Source organism: Pinus tabuliformis, chromosome 5_1, assembly GCF_031772625.1.
Source record: "Pinus tabuliformis cultivar Carrire ecotype Pingquan chromosome 5_1, CPIR1, whole genome shotgun sequence".
Taxonomy (NCBI): Eukaryota; Viridiplantae; Streptophyta; class Pinopsida; order Pinales; family Pinaceae; genus Pinus; species Pinus tabuliformis.
In genome coordinates, this window is record NC_142305.1 from 512,209,403 (window position 1) to 512,235,363 (window position 25,961).

The window sequence follows — 25,961 nt, forward strand, 5'->3', positions numbered from 1 at the left end:
ATGTGTCCAGACTTTGTCTATCATCAAAGTTGGATCTGTTTCATTCTCCTAGGGAAGCTGAGCTTCAATCTCCTCTCCCCGGCAACGACACCAATTAATGTTATCACCCCAAGAAACTCTCCTAGGTTGTAGCTCGGAGATGCTCGGGAACATTACAAACTCAACTTAATGTTGGAAATAGATGAATGGAAGGAATGATGCTTGTTCAAGCCAGATAACCACTTCTACTATGTTTAACTCCAGACATGCGTGAACACCCCCAGACTACAAGGCTTTAGACCACTAATTACTCACAGTTCAGAGATTGGGTGAATATGGAGAATACTGACCACACCAGTAGATGCACAAGACCTTGTGATGGTCGGCTGCAACCAGTAAAGAGGTCTGCAAATCTAATTCCCTAGTGTACAGATAGGATGACAGCTCTCTGTCACTAAGTGAAAAGAAACCTTATTAACACTTTCACTGATACATCCAAGATTTAACCACAAAGGTAGGATGACAGATCCTCTAGTGCTAAACATCAAGAGTTTAGGAAAACTGCTATCAGGCACAACCTGGAACAGAATAGAAATGGAAAGTGAGCAAATAACAGCAAAAGAAGCTTGTATTAGTTGAAAATGAAGACGAGACGCTGCAAATATCAAAGTAGTTACAGTCTCCAGAAGTTGAACCTTACATCAAAACAACAACCATCAACCCTGATTACATATTGTTTCTGGGTATATATAGAGTTTCATTACAAAGGCACTCGGCCATTCTAAGGATGAAGGGGTCATAATTGACCACCAACCGCTTTAACCGCAAGATGGAGTTTCTGGTGCATTAACTTGCTTCAGTGAATAAATCCGATTTTCTCAAATGCTCTATTGTCCTCTCGGGCGGGTAGAGTGTCATATAGGATGAAATCCCATACCTATTGAATGGAGTTATCTGCTCGAGCTTTGTCCTTCTTCTTCTCGGGTATACAGTCTGTTGAATGCAGTGGTTGAGGAGGAAATGCATCGGGTACTAGTAGGCGGTCGTCTTCGTCCTTCGGGTGCACGGAATGATCAGGGCAAGTGGACTGCATGGCGGATGTACGAGCAGGACGGAGGAAGGAAATTAGTCGTTGGATCAAGCGGATAGACGGCAGGGATCGCTCGGCGGAAGGTATCAGGAGGAAGCGGGAGCAAGATGATCGTGAGCCGTTGGATCTCAGGTGGGCAGATCCAACGGTCATCGGGCAGAGGAGACGTGCGGGGGTTAACGGGTGGGAATAGCGGTTTCGGCAGCAGGTGGTATTGATCGCACCGCTTCAGGGCCTATGGTGGTAAAAGTACAATGGTGCGCGATACCATTCAGAGGGTGACGCGTGGCGGCGGGGAAAGGACGAAAACCGCCCTCCATCGCGCGTTAACGCGCCGCTATGTTGTGGCTGCGGGGGAAGCGAATGCCATCCGATCGCGGTGGATGCGATCGAATGGTGGGTATTTGATTGCGTAGGTCACTTTATCTAACGTGACCGGAGTCGTTGGATCGGTGGGAGAGTTAACGGCTATGATTTAAAGGTGGGGAGGGGTCACGGGAGCGCGGGGTCATGTGGACATGGTTACATGATGGTTTAGGCTCCGCACTCGGGGGCTTGAGGGAACACGGGTTTATGCAGGGTTTTAGAGGAAAAAAGGAGGTAGCGGGGTGATGGGGGTGTAAGCGGAGTGAAGGAGAAGGAGAAAGATGACTGGTGCAAGTCCTCTTTTGGGTATGAACCATACGGCCAAGCTTACATTTGACCCTCAAAATGTCAAAATATGTAGCAGAGCTAACAGTGACAACAAGCGACACTGCCAAAAATCTTGAAAAGACCAACTTTTGGCTTCTTTCTTGTAAATGCTTCCTCGGCTATAATATTTTCCAACACCTTGTGTGGGACCTTATTCTAAATGTAAATTGTTGTGCTACATGCTTCCTCCCAAAGATAGCTAAGCATATTCTGATCATATAGCATGTCCCTTGCTGCTCCAACTATTTTTCTATTCTTTCATTCTACAACCCCATTATGTTGCGTGTTGTATGGAGTTGTCCATTCTCTTTGAATTCCCTCCTTAGCATAGAACCCCTTGAAGGTTTTCTTGATATATTTCCCCCATTATATGTGCAAAGAACCTTAATATTCTTTCCTTTCAAGTTCTCCACAAGAGCCTTAAATTCTTGGAAGTGACTGAAGACTTCATCTCTTGTCTTCAAGAAGTAAATCCAAGTCTTCCTAGAGAAGTCATCAATAAAAGTCACGAAATACTCATAACCCCTGAGAGACTTAGTGGACAATAGCCCACAAATATAAGAATTTTATCAAATCTGGCACACCCTTGGCTCTACCATCACTCCTTGGAAATGTTGTGTTTGAAAATTTTCCAAGCATGTACCCTCTGCACACGTCATCATGTTTTGTACTCACCTCTGGAATACTTGTCATGGTCTCTATGAGAAACTTAAGTGCTCCATGATGGATATGACCCATCCTCTTATGCCATAGTTGTCTCATATCTTTGTTATTGTTGTTGCTAAGCAATTCCTTTGGAGCATCTAATCGCAACTTGTACAACTTATTGTTTGTCACCCCAATGCTTTTTACCGACTTCCAATCCTAATGCTTTAGATACACATTATGTCCTCGAAAGTACACATCATACCCCTTATCCTAAAGAGCAGAAAATGAAATTAGGTTCACTCCTAAACCTGGGACGTGCAACACATCCGTAACATGGATACTCTTTCTTGAATCCCTCTGAAATGTGACTACCCATGTCCCAACTGGAGTACACTTGGACTTGTTTCCCATTTGTATTTAGAAGCCTATCTCCTCAGCTTTGTAACTGGAGAAAGACTCTTTAAATCATGTCATGTGACATGACGCCCCACTATTAATATATTGCACTTCTATGGTGGTCAAGCTAGATAAGAAAGTTATGAGAGTGAACTCATCTTCAAGTCTTGAAGACTCATCAATATCCATTGAAGTTGTTGTTTGTTGGTGTTTCTTCTTATCACCCTTCTTTCCGTTCAGGCATTGACTGACATAGTGTCCATGTGACCACAACCAAAACACTTGATTTTACTCAAGTATTTATTTTTCTTCTCTCCCTTGGAGTTAGGCCCTTTGCTTGAGCCTTCCTTGGCTTTGCCCTTCCAACAAGAGCAACATTTCGTCATCCTCACCCTTCTATCCTTTACTATTGTTGCCACTAACAAGGCTCAACCTAAGCTCTTCCTGAGTGAAATCGCTCCATAGACGATCCCAGTTAGACAGGTCTCGTCGCTGATTAATCACTTGGACAAACATGTCCCAATGCTTTGATAACCCATTTAGAGCAGTGTTCACAAGCTCATAATCCTCTATTTTCTCTCTCACAACTATTGAAGAAGATGTAACTAGGCTAGGTCTTCATAAATGCAATTTTGCTATTTGTATTTATTCAAGAAAAGAGAAATTATTTTTATATTATTTGTCAATGAGTTTCTTGCTCATTGAAAATAGGTCAAGCACATTTTAACGTGCTTCTAGAGAGTCAAAGTCAAAGTGTAATTATGATGAGACCCTTTGAGGGCATGTTACATCATGTATGTCAATGGACAAGGTCATGGGAACACCTCCAAGTCAAGTCAAATCCTCTCCTAGCCTCAACGAAGTCTCCAAGTAGTCAAATAATGAATAAAAGATGAATTATGATGAAATAGTCAAGTCAGCCTAAAAAGGAGGGACAAACCTCTATTTATAGAGGTCGTCCACTCCTTTATAACTGCACTAAATCATCTCTAAAATTTTCAAAGGAAGTAGCTCAGACAAAGTGAAGGGAAGAAAGTCTAAAAGGGTCTCCAAGGTACAACGAAGTAAGGAGGAAGAACAACGAAGGTAAGGAGATAGTTTCTAGGGCATCAACAGCCACACGTGCGAGGATAAGGGAGGCTCCCTGCGGTCATAACAATAGCACCATATCAGCACCACCACTTACCTTGTTTGGCCTAGAAATATAGGCCTAAAAGGCCTCCCACTCAAGCGAAGGACCAAGGAAGAAAAGCGAGGATAAGAGGGTTGTTCTAAGGCCCATTACAGTCACACGTGCGAGAAAAGGAGGCTGCCACTGCTGTCATAACAACCCTCCCATCACAGTCATAAAAGTTCATTGGTTAGCTAAGAGAGTGAAGGGATCATCATAAGGAAAGGCCTCATCAAAGGCATGTCTTCTAAAGCAAGCATACCCAAACTTACCATCAATTGAAAGAAGAACAAAGTGCTGGAAGACAGAGGTCCATGTGCCGGAAGTTATAGTGCATAAAGAGGAAGGATTTGACTTATGCTTCAAGGATATCCTAGTCAAGGGTCTAAGGTTTGGAAGTTGTTCAAATAAGAATCTTCAATAAGAGAAACTTTCCAAGGGTTTTCCTCTCAAGAGTGGAGAGGCTTTGTCCCTGGCAGAGAGCCAAACTTTATGTTCTTGTTATTTTGTTTTGGTAGCAGTTTGATGAAACACACACACTAATAAGAACAAGAAGATAAATTGTCAAAGTGCATAACAAATTGTTATCAAGTGTGAAGAATATTAATAAACACCATTTCCCTCCATTCTTCAACATGGCATCAGAGCTAAGGTGACACATCAAGGAAAGGGAAACTCAAGAACACTCATCAAGGAGAAGCATATAAAAAGTTGAATCATCAAGCCTAGAAGTCTCAATCACTTCAAGAACAAGAAGGGTCTACAATCCATCATTCATCATGGAGGTCTACAAAGCTAGAAGAAGAACCTTACATAAAGGCACCTACAAAGAAGAACATATTGAAGCATGACCTACATCAAGCTACAAGTCTTCAAGCAAATCTCATCATCAAGCAAGTCCACTCGGAGAAGGCAACTTGAATAACATCAAGATCCAGGGAAGACAAGCCATCAAGCCTTCAAGTAGGAAGCAAATCCATTAGATATCAAAATCTATCAAGTAAGTACATGTCCCTTTCTGAATATACATCAATGCCTTTTTGCAAGGAAGAAATAAATTGGTAGGTACAAATAACTTTCTTGCATGAAAAAAGAGGACTGATCCACTTCTCAAGGAGAATGAACTCCTTGAACATATCAAAGGGAATATCACTGTCCCTGCTAAGGAACAAACTCAAGCCTTAGCTAAGTAAATAAGGATGAGAAAATCACTCAAAGGATTCTAATAGAATCAATCAAACTCTCTCATTCCTTATGTCTCCAAATTTGAGACATCAAAAGAAATTTATGATAAGCTAGTAGAGCTATTCTTGGTATCCACAACCAGAGAACTAATACCTCTGAGGAATGAATTGTACAAGATGAAGATAACAAATGAAGGAATAGCTCCCTACTTCATGAAAATATTTGAAATGAGAGATCAGCTTCAAGAGCTTGGGGAAGTCATGTCTGACAGAGAGATGACAACTGTAGTACTTAATGCTCTACTTGAAGAGTGGGGAAACTTCACCTCAAGCATACATTCCAAGAAGGAAGCAACCACTCTCAGTGAAATGTGGTCTCTGTGCAAGACAAAGGAAACCAGACTCAAGGCATAAGAAGATGTGGGATCAAAGGAGCAAGCATTTGCTACTATGGCCAAGAGAAAGGGCAAATTTGGCAAGTTTGGTCCACGAAAAACAAACAACAAAGACATGTCCAAAATCCAATGTTTTGGATGCCAATAATATGGACACTACAAAAGGAATTGTCCTAAGCTTAAGAAGGACAACAATAACAAAAGGAAGAGGGAAGAAACTCATATAACTCAAGAGATGAAAGAAGAAGGAAAGAAGCAAAAGAAGGAAGATCCTCCAGATCTCTACTATGACTAGGTCAAACTCTTTACTTCTAGACTTCTTTCAAAGTTTTGAGTAGTATAGGAGCATGTAGGAATAGAATAATATTGCATGGCTAGAACTATCCTCTAGAATCTAGAAGCATGGAGTACATAGAGTTCTAGATACTCATGAAGATGTAGCATCTATGGTAAGATAAAAAATGCATGGGTAGAATATCTTCGAGAATATAGGAGCATGGTAGATATAGCTCAAGATATTCATATAGAAGGAGCATACCTAGTATAGGACATCATCCACGATGAAAGAAAAAATTGATCATGATTAAGAATCTTAGAAGACCTCTATCATCAAAAGAAAGGAAACATTTGCAAGGCAAGGGTCTCTAAGATCCTATGTTGGAATCTTCAAAAGAAGGTTCATGAACCAAAGAGCATGTCTCATTGGGAATCCCATTCATGGGATTCAAGAAAAGGATGATATGCAGGCAAGCTAAGATGAAGCAAGAAGGGCCACACCAACGGATAATCAAAGGAGAATCAAGATGAGGTATGTATGCATCAAAGTTTAGTCATGTTATCATTTGTATATTATTGAGTCAAGGGAATAGTTCTATAGCATGATCAAGTATGAAAGAATCTCTTTCACCAAGGAAATGCTTGAAGGCATGTACTACAATGCTATGAAGGTGAACAAAATAATATGCTCACATAAGGAGTATAAGATTGCTCACTAAAAAGCAAGAAGAAACGCTGACAAGTCCAAGAAGCAAGTGATGAAGGAATGCTCTCACAAGAACAATTGAATGGTTGACCTATCTATTTGATAAGAAGCAAATGAAGAAAGGGATCAAGCATGCAAAAGAACACCATAATCACCGAGAATCACTATCTGACAAGATACTTTGAAGATATCTCCCGAAAGAAGGCAAGACAACTCTGATAAAGGAAGAAAGGACCCTTGACACCTATGAAGGCCTTAGATATATAAAAGGTGTAGATAATTGATTCTACTCTATAAAGATGTCGTGATGAAGAAGCCATCCAACAAAAGGAAAGGAAATGTTGAAGCAATATCAGGATGAAGTCATGATGGACTATTGGGTCAGAGCATGTAAACAAGCAAGTACAACAAAGCATCCATGAGGAGAGTATTTCGAAGCATGGACAAGATGACAAAAGAGTAGCCAAGATGACAAGAAAATGTGATGAATGACAAGAAAGCCACTTTCACGAAGGAAGCAATGCCATGACAAACCGGGAAGGAAAGTGATCAATGGATGCTTCCCTACCTAGAAGAAGTTCAAACAAAGACTTCATCACATCAAAGAAGGAAGGAGATCCAGCAGCTAAAGGACCCCCAAAGAAGAAGTTGATGATGAATGAAAGAGTCCCTAGTTAAGAGGGAGCTCTGACAAGTCCCTGATCAAGAGGGAGTTTTGGATCACCCTTGATTACAAAGGAGTGACAATTGTGTTTTTCCATTTCATGGGTCATGCACTAGACCAGGACTAATAGTCGTAAGTTTAGATGAAGGCCATGAATGGAAATGTAGACACAAGATAGACACTACATTCTTGTCTTCACTTGGGAAGAAAGAATGGGAGGATCGGATAATCATCTGGCATCCGATACTCTTTGAGGATGTGTGGGGCATCCAAGATAAGAGTAGGCAAGAGGATCGATATTCTTTGAGGGTTGGGAACCCAAGATAAGAATACTCCTAGAAGGTCATACTAGAAGAACACACAGGTCGGTATGTACCTTGAGAGACAATGATGAAGGTGTCTATAAATCATTGGTCTCGCTAGCACTGTAGCTCATGATCTCATGATGAGATGGAGTTGTTAGTGAAGGCCTTGCATTATGACAATGCTAATGGATATGATGCTATAACAGAGGGATTGCAAATTCGGTTTCTCTTATGTGAATTCTTCAAGATTGAAAATTGTCAAACACCTTGTAATGGTTTATGAATACCTCCCTAGTTAAGAGGGAGTGTTGAAGAAGATGTAACTAGGCTAGGTCTTTATAAATGTAATTTTGATATTTGTATTTATTCAAGAAAAGAGAAATGATTTTTATATTATTTGTCAATGAGTTTCTTGCTCATTCAAAATAGGTCAAGCACATTTTAAAGTGCTTTTAGACAGTCAAAGTCAAAATGTAATTATGATGAGACCCTTTGAGGGCATTTACATCATGTATTTCAATGGACAAGGTCATGGGAACACCTCCAACTCAAGTCAAATCCTCTCCTAGCCTCAACGAAGTCTCCAAGCAGCGAAATAATGAATAAAAGATTAATTATGATGAAACAATCAAGTCGACCTAAAAAGAAGGGAAAAACCTCTATTTATAGAGGTTGTCCACTCCTCTATAAATGCACTAAATCATCTCTGAAATTTGCAAAGGAAGTAGCAGAGACAAAGTGAAGGGAAGAAAGTCTAAAAGGGTCTCCAAGATACAACAAAGTAAGGAGGAAGAATAGCAAAGGTAAGAAGACAGTTTCTAGGGCATCAACGGGCACACGTACGAGGATAAGTGAGGCTCCCTGCATCATAACAATGGCACCATATCAGCACCACCACTTACCTTGTTTGGCCTAGAAATATAGGCCTAAAAGGCCTCCCACTCAAGTGAAGGACCAAGGAAGAAAAGTGAGGATAAGAGCGTTGTTCTATGGCCCATTACAATCACACATGCGAGAAAAGGAGGTTGTTACTATTGTCATGACAACCCTCCCATCACAGTCATAAAAGTTCATTGGTTGGCTAAGAGAGTGAAGGGATCATCATAAGGAAAGGACTCATCAAAGGCATGTCTTCTAGAGCAAGCATACCCAGACTTACCATCAATTAAAACAGAATGAAGTGTTGGAAGATAGAGGTCCATGCCTGGAAGTTATAGTGAAAAAAGATGAAGGATTTGACTTATGCTTGGAGGATATCCTAGTCAAGGGTCTAGGGTTTGAAAATTGTTCAAATAAGAAGCTTCAATAAGAGAAAACTTTCCAAGGGTTTTCCTCTCAAGAGTGGAGAGGTTTTGTCCCTGGCAGAGAGCCAAACTTTGTGTTCTTGTTATTTTGTTTTGGTAGCAATTTGATGAAACACACACACTAATAAGTAGAAGAAGATAAATTGTAAGTGCATCACAAATTGTTATCAAGTGTGAAGAATATTAGTAAACACCATTGCCCTCCATTCTTCAACAACAACTACTAACTCGTCTTTGACTAGTCTGATCCTGGTGAGATAACTGACAATTCTTTCTCCCTTGTTTTGTCTAGTGTTTCTTAGATTATCTTTGAGGATCAATTTCTTGTTCACAGTAGCATTCTGGAACAACTTCAAGATGGAATCCCACATGTTCTTGCACTTATCCATTTATGCTATATGAGGAAAGATGTGATCTTTAACCCTGTCTTAGATAATATGTCTAGCTTTGGCATCTCCTTGCAGTAGGTCACTAACTACATTGGATCTATCGGTACAACAACAATTGTCATTACATACTCCTTCATTCCATGCTCCTCCAACAACAATAATATTCTAGATTTCCAGATACCAAAATTTGATGAACCATCAAATTCGTCTTGATCTCTCAAACCAGCTGAAGCCATTTCTGAAACCCTCGAACAATAAATCCCAATAAATATGAAGAGATATAAAAATCGACCTCTGTGAAAACCTTTGCTTTCTCTTTCAAAACCCTCATTCTCAAATAAACAATAATCAATGCTTCAGTGCTATGATACCATGTGAAATTTTTGGCTACCTAGAAGGTGTTATTAACTCAGTTAATAATTCTTATTACTTATACATGACAAAGTAATTCTTTAGCTAAAAGTAATGAATAAGTGCATAAATAACACCACTCACAAAATAAATTGCATTGAAATACGCAAGAAAGCAATCACAAAATTGACACAAGTATTTTTGGAAAAATGTCCTTGGAAAACCCCAATGTGGGGAAACCAGGTTTCAGTGTGAGGGTTTCATTATTTTCTTCAACAAAAACTACTATTGGTAAAAATAGAACTGCTTGCCACACACTAGCAAAGCTCCATTAATATTTATCTTCTCCTCCACTAATCAATTTTGATATTGAAATAATCCCTTCAGCCCCTTTCCTGCAATGCGCACTACCTCCAACAATTCGCTCTGACAATCTTGCAAACTTGCATTTCTCACACGTGTGGCCTTTTGAAGCTCAATTTTCCTTCCTGGAAATTCGATCCGTCTTCCGGGAAATTCGCATTGCCTCTTGGAGAGTTCGTACCTCCTCTACAAAACTCAAATTCATTCCAAAAAATTATCTCAACCCCTTATGCAGAAAATAAACCAATAACAAAAACCTCCCTTTGAAATTCAAAAGTTGGAAGTCTCTCAGATGAAGAATAACTCCGGAAAATCTCTTCCCAATCACTATTGTTGAAACCCTTCTGGTGTCTTACTAGAAACTCATCTAGTTCAAATGATCTTTGTGATCTAATCTGTCTCTAATGTTTCCCACTGATTTACCTTTATAATCTCTCATTCACAAATGAATGGCTATGATTAGAAGTTAACTTGATCCAATCAATGGCTGATACCAAATGAGAAACTTTCTACAAGCTTCTAGAGGTAAATCGATCTTGTCCCAACTAATTTCAATTAATTATCCACTTTTTGTATGTTTAGACTCGGGAAATATTTTAAAAATCACTAATTGACATAATTAAGACATTTTCCCTAGGTGAAACTTAAGAAAAATTATATGTCTTGGAGATAATTAATTCATTTGTGTTCCTAGCCTTAATGACACCTCTCAAGACTAGAACACTTGTCCTAGCTACAATATTTAACACTCCCTCTTAGCGAGGAAGGTGTTCTCCACAACACCCAACTTATCGTTGAATAAAACAAACTTTCCTTTTACCAAGGCTTCAATCATAATGTCCGCCACTTACTAATCTATAGTCACATAATGTAGTTGAACTAATCCACGTTGTACACAATCCCTAATGAATGATATCATATGTCTATATGTTTTGACTGATCATGGAATATTAGATTCTTAGATAGCCTGACACAACTATGATTATCGCAGTGTATGATGGTCATCTCCACGCAACTATGATTATCGCAGTATCTGGCCTCACTTGTAGCCACGCTTGCTACCATGTATTGTGCTTCTGCAAAGATTAATGCAATAGACTTCAACTCTTTTGATGTACCAAGAGATAACCCCTGATCCAACGTTGAAGCAACACCCTGAAGTGTTTTTCCGGTCCACTGCATTCCTTGCCTAAACTGAATCAGTGTAGCCAATCAACCTGACACCTTCACCTTGAATATATTTCAACCCATACTCAATTGCACCTCGTAAGTATTGTAACACATGCTGTGTTGTTATCCATTGCACTTTCTTTGGTTCCACCATGCACTGAGTAAGAGAGTTGATGCAAAGCAAATGCCCCACATGCTTTGTTGTTATACAATGCACTTTCTTTGGTTCCACCATGAACTAACTAAGAGTGTTGATTGCAAAGCAAATGTTTAACCTTGTGTTGATCAGATACATGAGAGAGTTGTATGTTGTCTATATAAGGTGGGGTCCACTGACTCCTGCTTTGGTGCATCAATATTCCTCCAAATAATTACCATAGGTGTAAACATAGGTTTACAATCCAACATCCTGAATTTCTTCAAGATCCGCAAAGCATATCTCCTTGACATGAATCTAATCACATGAACATTTTCTTTCCATCCATATATCATCTCCCCTTAAATTTATTTCTATAATCTTCATGATCTAATTTCCTACTAAGAAAAAAAAATACTTTAGAGTTATATTTATTCATTAAAGTATCTTATTTTGTTATTATTGCATTTTTTTAAATAAACTTATCAATCATATAATTTACATAGGATTATGATGAGTTTTTTTTAAATAAAAATAAATCTTATTATTTAAATTGTAAATATAAGCTAACAATGGCTTGAATTTTGAATTAAATTTATTGTTTTTAAATTTATTAATTTTTCAATTGAATTGGAAACATAAGATAAAGATAACACACTCATGAATAAATATATTATTTTTAATTAGTTATGTTTTTTAATTTTATGACTTTCAAAATTTATTTTAAATATTATTAAATTTATAATTCAATTGAAAGTATGAAATAAAAAGATGTAGTCTAATTTAAAGATGAAATGGTTTTTTCAGGTTAATTTTTTTTCAAGGTATTTTCTCTATTTAATTTTAATTAAAATTTGACAGAGATTTTTAAAAACTTGAGTTTAAGTTGTTTAATCTATAAAATTTGAGCGTCAGGTTTTTCAGGGCGTTGAATCCATTTATGCTTTCAAAAATGTATTTTAAACAACAAAAAATCACAACTTCTGTGAAATTGTATCTTCAAATTCCAAAAAGAAAATTCTTATCCAAAGTTATTCAATATAATTACAATATTTAAAAAAATGACAAAAGGCTCTTTTTTAGTGAGGGTGAGGTAGCTTGATTCCTGCCAGAGGAGCTGGTAATGTTTAACATTTTGACTTGGTCAAAATAAAATAGAATTAAAATTGAAATTGAAATAAAATTGAGATAAAATAATCAGTTTAATTTATTGTTGGCAATTTTTGTGTTATGTAAATGTTTTGGCTCCACGTTTTCACAACTCATAGTTTTTACACATGGTATTATTCAATCCATAGTTTTTACTCATGGTATTATTGTCTCATGTAGCATATTTACAATCATAAGATAAATCAATTTTACACACATAAAGAGCTCTGAATGGTTTCACTTGTCAACGGGGTATTATTGATAAATGTAAGTCTAAATCATATTTTTTGAAATAAATTTTGCTTTATTAGTGTAGAATTAATTATCTCTTATGCAAATATAATTTTTCAAACCAAAAATTTTGCTTTTTATTGTTATCCTCTATCATGAAAATGTTTATTTGTGTATGACTTTCCATTACACCTCTCATTTTTTTTACCATGGCCTGATTCTCCTGTGATTCATTACATGTTTGTCCAATCTAAACCCATGATCAATAACAACAATAACACGCTATCACTTCTACCATGCTGAATGGTGTTGCCCTGTCCCCTCTTATGTTGGAAGGCTGAGTTGCCATGTTAGTCATTTAATGTCTCTTCCTTTCAAATGATTGTCATAGAAACATGGAAAATTTTGTAGTATCATCTATGAAATTTAGTTTACTTGTACTTTATCTTTTGTATGGTTTCATATTAAAACAACATCTTTTCACCAATTTTTGTTTTTGTTTACTCTATATATATAGTTTGTTTTTTTGTTTGTTATGGTTTACCTTTAAACTATATATATATATATATATATATATATATATATATATAATTTAGTTTTGAAAGTTCAAAACTTTATGAACCAATTCCAACGATTTTTTTATATAATTATAAAATTTTCTATCCACTTGTAAGAATGATATTGCTCATATTGTTATAAGAGTTTGTTTGTGTTTATTCTGTAAGACAGATTGTATAACTGATATGCTTTGCAAAGTAAGTGGTAATTTTATTGAAAAATTGCTAATATTGATACAGTGGAAGCTAATGAGCATGTGTAGAGGCATTTCCATACTATCTTTTTTATTTTTTTATGATAGAATTTAAAAATATATTCTAATTTGGAAACTTTGCTTTGATCAAACATCAAGTAGATTTTTGATCCAATGAAATATACTTTCACAAACGATTCTCATAATTTTATGTTTTTTTTTTCTACTTTTAAATTATTATATATATATATATATATATATATATATATATAGATATTAGTAAGAATTTAGTTTTAATAATTTGAGATCTTATAAAGGCATTTATAGGTAAATAGCCTTATAAAATGATCTTGAATTGAGATTCAACTAGAGTCGAACAAGATTTTGCAAAGAACATTACTATAAAGTCATTGCTTCCTTCTTTTTTTTGTAAACTTCGCAGATCTCTATTTATATTCCTTTTTCAAAAAAAATTATCCACCATTTGCTCCAGGTGGCTTACCTGCTCGAAGGAAACCAGATAACCACCTGTCAGCATTAAACCTTGTCCAAAACTTAAAGAGGTTTATTGCTATCCATCTAACATCATAGTTTTCACTCTCTATATTGATGTTCCTAGAACGTAATTTAAACTTAAACATGTAAACGCATTTCATCAAAAAGAAAAAAGACTTTGCTATCACATTGGATCTCTGTTTCACTCCTCATCGGATGATATTACTGGGGATGGCGCCTTGGCGCTTGATCCTGGCATCTCACTCCTCTACTCTATTCTCCACTTCAGGTCTTTGAGAGTCTGTTCAATTCTACCCAGGGCCAGACTGTTTCGGTAGGTCTGGATCTGAATTGTCGCTATCTCCCTGAGTAGCTCCGCCCTGGCTGAGTCCTTTTCCTTGTTCTTCTCCTGCTCCTCTGCTCCTTTGTCTATCATTTACTCTTGATGTAGTGTCATAGCCTGTGCCACCACATTTTTCATTACCTAGTACTGTTGGATAGTCTGCCTAAATAAGGAATGTCTTCCCCGAGTGTTCCTTGGGTCCGACACCATACTTTCCCATTCTTCCATGGGGATATCTCGGTGCTTGATATTGTCGTTTAATTCTCTCTCCCAACTCGCTATCTAGGCTCGAATGTCCGGTGGATTCCCAACCATGTAGGCATTGATGATTTTCTTCATTTGTTCTCTACCTGGTTTCCTGCCTCTTTTCTTCGTCGGTCCACTTGTGCCTTCCTCAATTTTAGTTACTCGCTGTCCTTTCCTAGGGGCCATTTTGTTCTCTGTCTTGATGTAGCTGTCTTTTTCTTGATGTTCTTGTTCTGTTCACTGTCCTTTTCCGAGTATGTTACTATACCTATCACAAAATAAAAGCATATATCAGAGTTATAATAATGAATCATCGCAATTTCCCAATTGCTCAGTTTCCTTACCTTTCTTGGGTTTACTACTCCCATTGGGTTTTTGGTCTGCTGGGGTTTAGAGCCGGTCCTTTTGATAGCCAAGGTTGGGAATTTTCGTGGGTTTCTTCCCTTTCTCCACCCTTGGCATCTATCTGTACCCTTCCCTTCCAACTTAGGTAGCCACATGGGTTCCTTCTTGGCTAAGGACCAGTTTTGTTTCCCTCTTCCCCAGAATCTCTCTGTCAGGTTTCCTGAATTCGGTTCTCCTACCCTATCCCCTATGTTGCAGGATTGCCTGGATCCCTCTAACCCTTAGGATTTTTCTCTCCCATGTTTCTTTCCATTTATCTTCTGGATCGCTCCCCATCATTCCTACAGGCCTGGCCAGGGTCATGTTTTTCCTGAGAAAGCTATAGGCTTTTAACCCCAGGTGGACCTCTTCCTTCCTGGGTACGAGACCCTTCCTCCCACTCTCCCTCCCCAGGGAATTTAGGTGTTCTGCGAGGATGATTTTTCCCTTGTCGCGGGAAGTTTTGATACTCTTTGATATAGTCGTATGCATTTTCCAACGCAGACTTCCTATTTTCCTAATGAGAATACTTTTGAATTTAACAGGAGTATGGAACGAGAGGGCAACATACCAACTTGCCAATCTGTTTTGTCTTCCTTCGACCACCCGTGTCTTCTCTCTTTTTCCACCTTCCTTCTCGTCAGCTTTCCTCGTCTTCGTTTGCATGCAATTTACTATATTCTTATTTTCGTTGATTTTTATCCCTCTCTTCCTCCTGTCCCTTGTCTTAACCACCACCTGTCTGGCTTTGTTACTGGCACGGATCCCTTCACCTTCATCTCAGGATGTTGCCCTTCTGTCCTTTCTACCGTTGCCTCTCATTAATCCCCACTTTCTCCCGGCTGCTCTTGTCGTGTTACGACTGTCCTTGTTCTGCCACTTGGTGTCATACTTCTGCCCGCCCACCTACTCTCTGCCCTGCCCTCCTCACTGTCATTCTCATCCGTCACCTCCCCCGTACTCTCGGGAGGTGTACCTTCTCTGTACTACTCCGTCATCTACCATATTGCCTGTCTACTCACTTCATTCCCCGTGTTTGTCCTTTCCCTCGTCTGTCCTCTTCCTTCCCTTTCCTGGCCACTCCTCCCCGGTCGCGCTAGATTTTCTATGGTATTCTTATCTCTTGCTTTGTCTTTTTAGGGAAGTTGCTTCAGGTTTGCCATCTCCTCCGTCTACATTAGCTCGACCGCACTTGTATCCAACGGCCTTCCTTTATTCCCGCAACCTCAATTCGCTAGACTGTGAGTTGGTTCATTTCCCTTTTTTCTCACATGGGTGGGAAGGATGCAGGCTAGCTATTTTAGTAGTTTTCTTATCTCCTTCACCAACCAGGTGGTTCTCCAACTACTACTAATTTTTTTCACTGGTGTTCCTTGCTGAAACTGCTTGACTATGTTCACTACAAGTTTCGCGTCTCCTTTTACCTGAAGCTTGTTATATTCCTCTCGTATGGCAATTTCTAGCCCTCTTTTCAAAGCATGAAGCTCTACTTCGTTATTTGTTGTGTGGCCGCAGTCCATTGCGTAGATCCTGAGCGTCGTTCCCCTGTTGTCTCTGAATACTCCACTGATCCCTGCTTCTCTTGGGTTTCCTTTTGCGAGCCCGTCAAAATTCAACTTGATGAACCTTTGTTGAGGATTTCTGTAGTGATTAACCTCTTCCACCTCGTTATTGTAGTGTTTCATTGCTATCATGTTTGTCATACTAGGCTTTAGTTGCAATCATGTCATTATTCTTGTCTCTGTTTGATCCTTTTCCAATCCTCCTTGTACCACTTCTCTGTGAGGATGATCTCTCTTATATTCTGGATGATTTGGTTCCATATCCCATTCTTTGCTCTGCCATCCTCCTTGAAGATCAGTCAGTTTCGCTCTTTCCAGATGTTCCACAGGACGAATCCTAAAGATAGGTTCCACGCTTTGTTCAGGATTGGGTTCTGGTAAGGTTTGTTTCTCCAATTTTCAATCGTTATTTTCATGTTGTTTATGTCTCTGTCACTGATTTCAAAGAGCTGTTGATGCTGTCTCCACAGGTTGCTGCTGACCATGCATTCGTTGGTTAGATGTTCCATGGTTTCTTCCTGTTCTCGACAAAGGGTGCATCGTGATGGCCATGCATTTCTTTTTTCCTCAGCTGGTCCCATGTTAGCGCTCTCCTGTGGCTCAATATCCTGGTAAAGAATGTCACCTTCGGCCATGTTTTTGTTTCCCATATATTTTCCCATTTTTTGTTTCTATATGTTTGTTGAATCCTGCTTTTAAATAGTATCCCTCTGCGACTTTGAACATACCTTTGATTCTGTTTCCCCACCTTAGGGTGTCTGTCCCTTCTATAACTGCTACTTTCCTTGAATCCATTTCCTTTTCATATATTTTCCAATTAGCTTCTATAGGTGCTTCTTTCCAGTTTTCCTTTCGTTTCCACTTCCTCCAATAGCCATCCAATTCTGGGCTCCAGTAGTTACGTACTGTGTCGCCCTCTGTTTGGATGGTGAACTGGTAATCTCTTGGAGTAGGGGCTGTTGGTTAAGTTTTTCTCTTTGTTGCACGCCTCTTCCCAGAATTTCGCTTTGTCCCCTTCTCTTAATTCCCAGAAACTATGCTCATTGATCAATTCCTTATTGGCTCTTGCCAAGTTCCAGATTGTCGAGCCCTTCCTCTCAGTTTGGCTTCTCAATTTACTTTCTGGAGACCTGGGTGTCTCATATGTTTTCTCTCATAGTTTTTTCCATAGGTCTTCGCCTCCTTGTATCCAGCGCCACCACAACTTTGCCCCCATTACCTGGATGTATGGGTCTCTCAGGCCTAATCCTCCTTCTTTTAGTGATTTACTTAACCAATTCCAGGATAGCAGCGCCCATTTTTTTATCTTACTCAACCCTTGCCAAAGGAATTTTTTAAACATATCTACCATTTTCTGGCAGATTGTTTTGGGTGCAGCTTGGCTGGTCAGTTGATAAATCGGTATGGATTGGAGCATCGATTTGAGCAGGATTATGCGGCTCGGGATGTTCAGTGCCCTAAATGTCCAGTTTTGCATTCTCTTTTGCATCTTGCTTATCAAGATTCCCCAATTAGCCACTCTGTTCTGTTGTTCGTTTAACAAGATGCCCAAGTACTTTGTAGGGAATTTCCCGACTCTGAAACACATGGTTCTTGCCAAGAAAGTTTGGGAGGAAGCTTGAGTATTGAAGAAATAAATTTCCGATTTTTCTTTACTTATTTCTGTTCCCGAGCCCTCAGTGAATTTTGTGAGAATTTCCATTATTTGTTTTGTTTCTTTGAGTGTTGCCTGACCATATAACATAACATCATCAACGAATTGTTGGTGGGTTAGAGGTAGGTCATTTTCCTATATTCATAATCCCTTCAGTTGTCCGCTATGCACTCTAGCTTTTATTAGTCTTCCTAGTCCGTCTGCTGCAAGGATGAACAGGAACGGGGATAACGGCTCTCCCTGCTTAAGTCCTCTGGTTGGATTGAAGGCTTCTGTTGGTGACCCATTTAATAGTATTGACATAATTGGCGTGTTGATCATTGACATTACCCAGTTTACCCACCTATCCTCAAAGCCATATGCCTTTAGGATTTGTTGGAGGTATCCCCAACTAAGTCTGCCATACGCTTTAACTAGGTCTAGTTTTATCAACATCCCTTTGGTTTTTGAATTCTTCAATGAGTAGATTGCTTCTTGTGCTACTACTATGCCATCAATTATCTGTCTACCTTTGAGAAACCCCATCTGTTCCTGGGATATCAGTTATGGTAGTATTGGTTTTAGTCTATTCACCATTATAGTGACTAGGATTTTATATATGACGTTGCAGAGTACTATCAGCCGGAACCCTTGTGGTTCTTCTAAGTTCTTTGTCTTTGGTATCAGAACTAGCAAGGTAGCATTTAAGGCCGGGTGCGTCGGGACTCTTCTATTGCATTCACTATATCCTAACTCATGAAGTTCCACGTGGCTTGATAGAATTCTGCAGTGAAGCCATCCGGCCCAGGTGCTTTATTCTTTGCCATCTGAGTCCTGGATTGAAGGCTTCTGTTGGTGACCCATTTAATAGTGTTGACATAACTGCCGTGTTGATCATTGACATTACCCAATTTACCCACCTGTCCTCAAAGTCGTATGCCTTTAGGATTTATTGGAGGTATCCCCAACTAAGTATGTCATACGCTTTAACTAGGTCTAGTTTTATCAGCATGCCTTCGGTTTTTGAATTCTTCAATGAGTGGATTACTTCTTGTGCTACTACTATGCCATCAATTATCTGTCTGCCTTTGATAAACCCCGTCTGTTCCTGGGATATCAATTCTGGTAGTATTGGTTTTAGTCTATTCACCATTATAGTGGCTAGGATTTTATATATGACATTGCAGAGCACTATCGGCCGGAACCCTTGTGGTTCTTCTGAGTTCTCTATCTTTGGTATCAGAGCTAGGAAGGTAGCATTTAAGGTCGGGTGCATTCTTTTGGTGCATCGGGACTCTTCTATTGCATTCACTATATCCTGACTCATGAAGTTCCACGTGGCTTGATAGAATTTTGCAGTGAAGCCATCCGGCCCAGGTGCTTTATTCTTTGCCATCTTCTTTATTACCTCTTCCACCTCTTCTTTCTTTATTATCTTTAGGAGTGCCAAGTTCTGGTCTCTAGTCACCAATTTGGGGATATGTTGACTAAATCTTTCAATGTCAACCTCCCTTCTAATATTGCGTTCTGTCAGGATCTCTTTGAAATGTTGTACCATCAAATTTTCCATTTTTGATCTTTGTATTATCCTATTGCCCTGGTTGTCTTTTAGGGAGAATATTATGTTTTGCTGTCGGTGTTGCAGCGTTGCCTTATGGAAGAATTTCATGTTTCTCTTCCCTTCTTTTAGCCATTGAATTCTCGATTTTTGTTTCCATAAGATTTCCTCTTGTTTTCTTGTTTTCTCCAGTTTATTTAGCACCAGTCCTTCTTCTTCTGCCAATTCTTCACTTCTCCATTCATCTATGATTTTTTGTTGGATTCTTTTCATCGTTATTTGGAGCGTTTCTTGTTCCTTTTGGATATTTCCAAATTCTTCTCTATTCCACTTCTTTATCTTTCCTTTTAGATCTTTTAATTTGAGTTGGAGAGTGTGCATTTTATTTTTTTCTTCCATCCATCTCAGTCTACTCCCACAAGTTCTTCATTTTTTCTATGAAGTTGGGATCTCTCAACCAGAATGCCTCGAACCTAAAAGGTCTATTCTGGTTCTACTGGTTCATGGCAATTTCTAATTTGATGGGCCAATGCTCTGACCCTAGACATGGGAGAATTGATGCTTCATAGAAGATATCTTTTCCTATGAAGTGTTCTGTTGCTATGAATCTGTCTAGCCTTGATGCGATTTGTCTACTCCCTCCTCGTCGATTGTTCCATGTGTATTTTCCATTTATTGTTGGTATATCGACCATCTTCAGTTCTACCTAAAGGTCCCTGAATCTCTCCATTTCTGGCTCTTCTCTTTGTAGTGCTCCTTTCTTCTCATCTTTTGATGTTATGTTAAACTCTCCTGCTATCAACCACAACTTTTCTTTATGCAGGTTTCCTAACTGTTGTAGTTGGATGAGGAAGCTTCCTCTTTCCGCTGGTGTATGCGGCCCATACACTGCCGATACTAGGAACCACTCTCTATTTCCTATTAACCTGAACTTCCCCGTGAGTATTCTTTTCATACCTATCCAGTAGTCTGCTAAGATTTCTGGGTTCCATAGTATTGCGATGCCTCCCGCGCTACCTTTCGCATCTATGGTCATACATTCATATTTCGGTTTGATTTTGTTCAGGATTTCCTCCATTTTCCTTCCTGAGATTTTTGTTTCCTGTACCAACATTAGTTGGGGTTTTTCTTTTCTTAGCCTATCCGCTAAGTGTCTCTGTTTGCCTTTACTATTCAAGCCTCTTATATTCCAGGATGTGATTATCATTGGGGTACTTGATTTAGCTGATGGAATATCGCCGAGAGCGGCACTACTTTTCCAGTGTTCACTAGCATTTCTCCCATGATCTGAATCGATTCCTGTGTATTCCTCCTGCCTCTTTTTTTCCTGCCTTTTGTTTTGCTTTGTTGGTCTTGAGTATTATGCTGTTGGAGGCCTAGTTGTTGTACCATTTCCAATTTTTCCTATCCCTGTTTCGCTTGGTACTGTTGGAACGTTTCTCTATAGATTCTTTTTTGCTCTTCTGGAATGAATCTTTCATCCAGGTGTCTCCATTCATCTAGATGTTTCCGCAATACTTCTTCTTCCGTACTTAGTTCTTCTCCCCTGCTTGTGTCAAGTTCCATTCTTGCGTTTTCCATTTTCTCCCCCGCTTCCTTTTCCTCCTTTTCTATTGGTTCACTTTGTGCCTTTCTCTTAGTCTGTGATTTGCCTTGACTTGTGTTGCTTTCCTTTTCCTTTTCTCCTAATAATCCATTGTTTGGGCCTCATTGTCTTCTTCTTCTTCTTGTAGGATTTCAAAGTTATTTGTGTTGCTTCGCTGGGTTTGTTTTTCTTTCCTTCCTTCACTAGGATTCTCTCTTGTATGTCTTCTTTTGCTTTTTACTTCCTGGAACCCTCCCTGGTCTTCTTGATTTTTCCTTTGATGTTTGTTTCTTCACTCCTCTTCTTCTATTGTGAGTGGGCATTCCTTGTACAGGTGTCCATACTCATGACATTTTCTGCATCAGAAAGATATGTGCTCATAGTCTAGGGTTTGTTGCCATACTTCCTTATGATACTCAAACTCGACTGTATCTGGAATAGGGTCAGCGATATTCATATAGACACAAATTCTAACATATGAAGTGTATCTTCCCTTTTTTGTAGTTTTAGCTATTTTAACAAAGCTGCCTATTGTATTTCCTATTCCCTCTAAGATTTCAGGATCCCAGAAGTCCATTGGTAATCCGAACAACCTTACCCATACCGGGGCTGCTAAGATTTTTTATTTTTTTTTTTATCTGGGTTATAACATTCCTCCCAGTGTCTCATAAATAGTCCCACATTATAATGGAAATATGGACCATTTTCAAACACTTTCTTTATCTTGTAGGTTCGAGAAAATCACTGTGAAGAAGCCTTTTGCTCCCAGTGTTAGCTCGATATGGCCTCGGGGTTGCCATTTTTGTTGGATCCATCTGGTGAGGTCCTTTTCCATCGGCCAAACTCCGATGAATTTGCAGATTAGCGCATGATCTTTCATATAGCTTCTGTATCACTCCAGTTTGTTCATTGAGATTATGAATCTTGGTTTCTCCGCCACACATGGTAAACACTTGCCTCTGTCGCCTGCCTGCCATCGTGCTCCAAGGACAGGTCCTAGTTTTTTTGTTTCTTCCGCCTAGTTGCTGTTGTTCTGGTCTTCCCCTGTTGCTGCATTTCGATAGGAGGGGATCTCTCCCCTTCTTCCTTCCTCTGTCATTGCCGCTGGTTCATGTTTTCAGTGTCTGTCGCTCACTGTATTTTTTGGTTCCCGCACCGCCTACCTCATGACCACCTGATCATTAGGGTTTTTTCACCTCAAAGCTCAAAGGAAAGTAGCTGTTAAATTATCCATTGCTTCCTTTTTTATATAGTTTTAGATTTTTATTTATCTTTAAATTATTATATATAAAAAATAAAAAACCTACATTGATCCATCTTAATTCCAAATCTACCAAGCACTAAGAGAGATTAAATCTCTTAACATACCAAGTCTATTTTGGAGTGAAAAAAGATTTAATAGCTTGATAAAACCAGAGTTGAGATGAATCTTGTAACTAAGAATAAAAGGGCAAACAATAAAGTGGTTGTGACTAACAATTTTGATGTAAACCATCTTGGATACAAAAATCTGTCTAAACTGGTTGCGTCATACAGTAACTTTCTGTCGGTGGACAATGCGAAATTCATTCAAATATTTACCCCAGGCTTTGTCAGCAAAGCGAAAGTAGAAACGTAACCGCCATTCGAGTAGTCGAAGGGGCAAGTAATTGTTAAAAACAGGGCTCGGAAGAAAATATATTTAACGAACAATTGCCTTCCATGAACTTTGAAAGTGAATGGCGACCATCCGTGACTACTGGCTTCCAGGCATCAGTGAGCTTTAGCACTTATACATAAGCAAATTGTCCTGCTTTCCAAGAGTATAATAACATGAAGTCAGTTTCCTCAACCTTTCCTGGAGGATCTCAAGTTAGTGGAAGGGAGGAGGGTCAATCAATGGCACAGCGTCATTCCATGGCGATTTAAAAGGATCCGATTTTATCAAGCAACGTATGTCCACTCTTTAGTCGCAGAGCAATGATCTCATTGAGAACTCGGTCAATGCCAAATGCCTAATGGCAGAAGCCATGCAAAACATGAGACTAATGAAGGAAGATGCAATTTTTTGTGGAGAACTCAGTATTGGAATTCTCCACGGTTTGAGTCTTCCAGCTCAGAAGCACAAGCAGGTCATAACATCCCTCTTGTTGATCCACTTCACAGCAAGAACAGGGGAGAAAGTAGTGCTTTTTCTTGGGATAAGATTCGATTGCAAACAAAATGAGGTCAATAAACAGAATAACCCCTTGTCTTGAACAGGTGGAGTGAATCGTAATCCAAATCCAGAATTAAACCCAGAGCCGAAACAGACCCAAAACTAAAACGAAAAGCTTCTGCGGAGGACTTCAGGGAGTTTATCAACCAAATGCTGTTGGATGGTGAATTCTCACAGGGTTTCCAGTTGGGCCATCAACGTCGTAAATTTGAAGAGCAGACAGGAAAGGTTCTTGATGTCAAGCATCTTGGATACAAAAAGTTATCTAAACTTGTTGCGTCATACAGTCACTTTCTATCAGTGGAAATCCAGGCATTACATTCAGTCAAATATTTTCCAAGGGCTTTTTCAGCGAAGCTTTGCCCAGCAATCCTAATTCCACTAAAGCAAGCAAAGTAACCTCCATGAACACCAACGACGATCTCGCTAAACTAGAAGTGGACTGCCCTTCGAGTGATGTAAGTGGCAAGGAATTGATAGAAAATACGGCTATGAAGGAAAATATATCCAGTAAATAATTGCGTTACATGAACTCTGAAAGTGAATGTTTACCATCTATGACTACTGCTCCATGGGCATCAGTGAGCTTTAGCCCTTATAGAGAAGCAATGGTCCTGCCTTCCAAAAGTATAATAGCATCAGGTCAAATTCCTCAAGCACTCCTGGACGATCTCAAGTTAGTGAAAGGGAGGGTCAATATTCTAACATGATGTACTTCCACGGAGAACTAGAAGAATCTGAGTTTATCCAGCAACAAATCTCCACTCTTCAATTGGAGAAAAATGGCCCATTGAGGACTTGGTCAATGCTGAATGCTCCGTGGTAGAAGCCATGCAAGACAGGAATCTAATGAAGGATAGTGCAAATTTTTGTGGAGAACCCAGTATCCATGGATGCACATTAGGGCTTTCAGATGAGAATCCTCTGCTCAGAATCACACGCCGGTTGAACAAAATGAGCTAAATTCACAGGAGAACCCTGTCTCTTCACCAAGTGGGGTGAATCGAAATCCAAGTTCAGAATTGAACCCAAAGCGGAAGCAAACCCAAAACTAAACAAAAAGCTTCTGTGAAGGGCTTCAGTTGAATTTATCAACCAAATGCTGTTGGCTGGTGAATTCTCACAGGGTATCCTGCAGGGCTAAAAAGCATCTGTGAGCTCACAATGTGGAGAAAGAATCGTTGAAATGAAAAACGGGTTGTGAATTCACAATAAAGCTTGCTTATGGACATGAATGCAGTACTATCAATACCATTTCAAAGTTTAATCATGTTTGAATTGGACTGTGCAGGGCTAAAGAGCGTTTGCCAGCTCACAATGTGGAGAAATAATCGTTGACATGTAGAACAGACTATGAATGGAATTGGGACTCAAGTATTGGTTAAATGTATCCATGGTTATTATATTCAGAGATAAAATTGCTTTATCAGGTGCAATCTGGTGCTTATGGATGCCAATGTAGTAGAACAAAGGTACACTGTTGTCAAAACAAAAATAAAACATTTGCAAAATAAGGAAAACAAAAATCATGGATAGGCCTTTTGTTGATAGAAAAAACATCTTTTTACATGTAACTCTGTCTCACTTGACAGATGTGACAGATGAATGATTTCGCATTAAAGCCTTTATTGATGTTAGCCCTACATCAATTTATTGAAAAGTAACATTTGGTTCATCTTCCAAGAGGTTCAAATAAAGTATTTTGACAGAAATAATGGATGTGCCTTCGTTGCTCAACATAATGTATATGAAATGATTGAAATGTTTTGCTGAATCTTATTCATTGTTTTATCGTAGCTAAAAAAATCATTTTTATACATGTAAGTATCTCTCTTACTTGACAGGTCAAAGATGAATAACTTCACGCATTAAAAGTCTTTATTGATGTGAGCCATATATAAATTGATTGAGAAGTGATATTTGGTTCATCTTGCTGGAGGTTCGAATAACTCTACCCATTCACTTATAATTCTTTAAATTCGTCCTGAATTAATTAAAATTAATTAATATTTACAATATGCCATGATATCAATGATTATGTATCTAACATTTTCTCCTTTTCGGATGTTTGTAAGTTCAGGTATTTTTTTTTTAATTCTCTTCCATGTGCTTTGGACAATGTATTAATTAAATGGTCTTGCATGTCTATGATGTTGAATCACATGGTACTTCATATTGATGTGTTTCATTTGATTATGGAATTTAGGATTTTTTGCCAATTTTATTGTAAAAGTGTTGTCAATCAAAAATGGAGTAGCATTTACTTGTTTCTTGTGTCAATCATCTTGTATCTTCCGAAGTGATAGAATCTCCTTTGTTGCCTCTATCGTAAATACATATTTTGTCTTTGTAGTGGAATTTGCTAAAACAAATTGTTTGTGTGGTTTCCAAGAGATAGTTGTTGGTATAAGACTTGTGAGGTATCTTGAAGTAGACATCGAGGTATCTAGAAATAGACACTTCATTCTCCTTATCCCCATCAAAGTTTGAATATGTGTGTCCAACCAATTTGAAGTCCTCCATGTGAGAGTATTTGAGCCCAAAGTCTTTAGTTCCCTTCAAATACATTAGCACTCTCTTTGCAACACTCCAATGTCCTTCACAAGA

The 25,961-nt window shown here is 38.8% G+C and overlaps 1 pseudogene; it reads left to right on the forward strand.

Moving 5' to 3' along the window:
* Nucleotides 1-1,070: 1,070 nt before the first annotated feature.
* LOC149165751 (uncharacterized) lies at nt 1,071-24,964 on the forward strand (annotated as a pseudogene).
* Nucleotides 24,965-25,961: the final 997 nt, after the last annotated feature.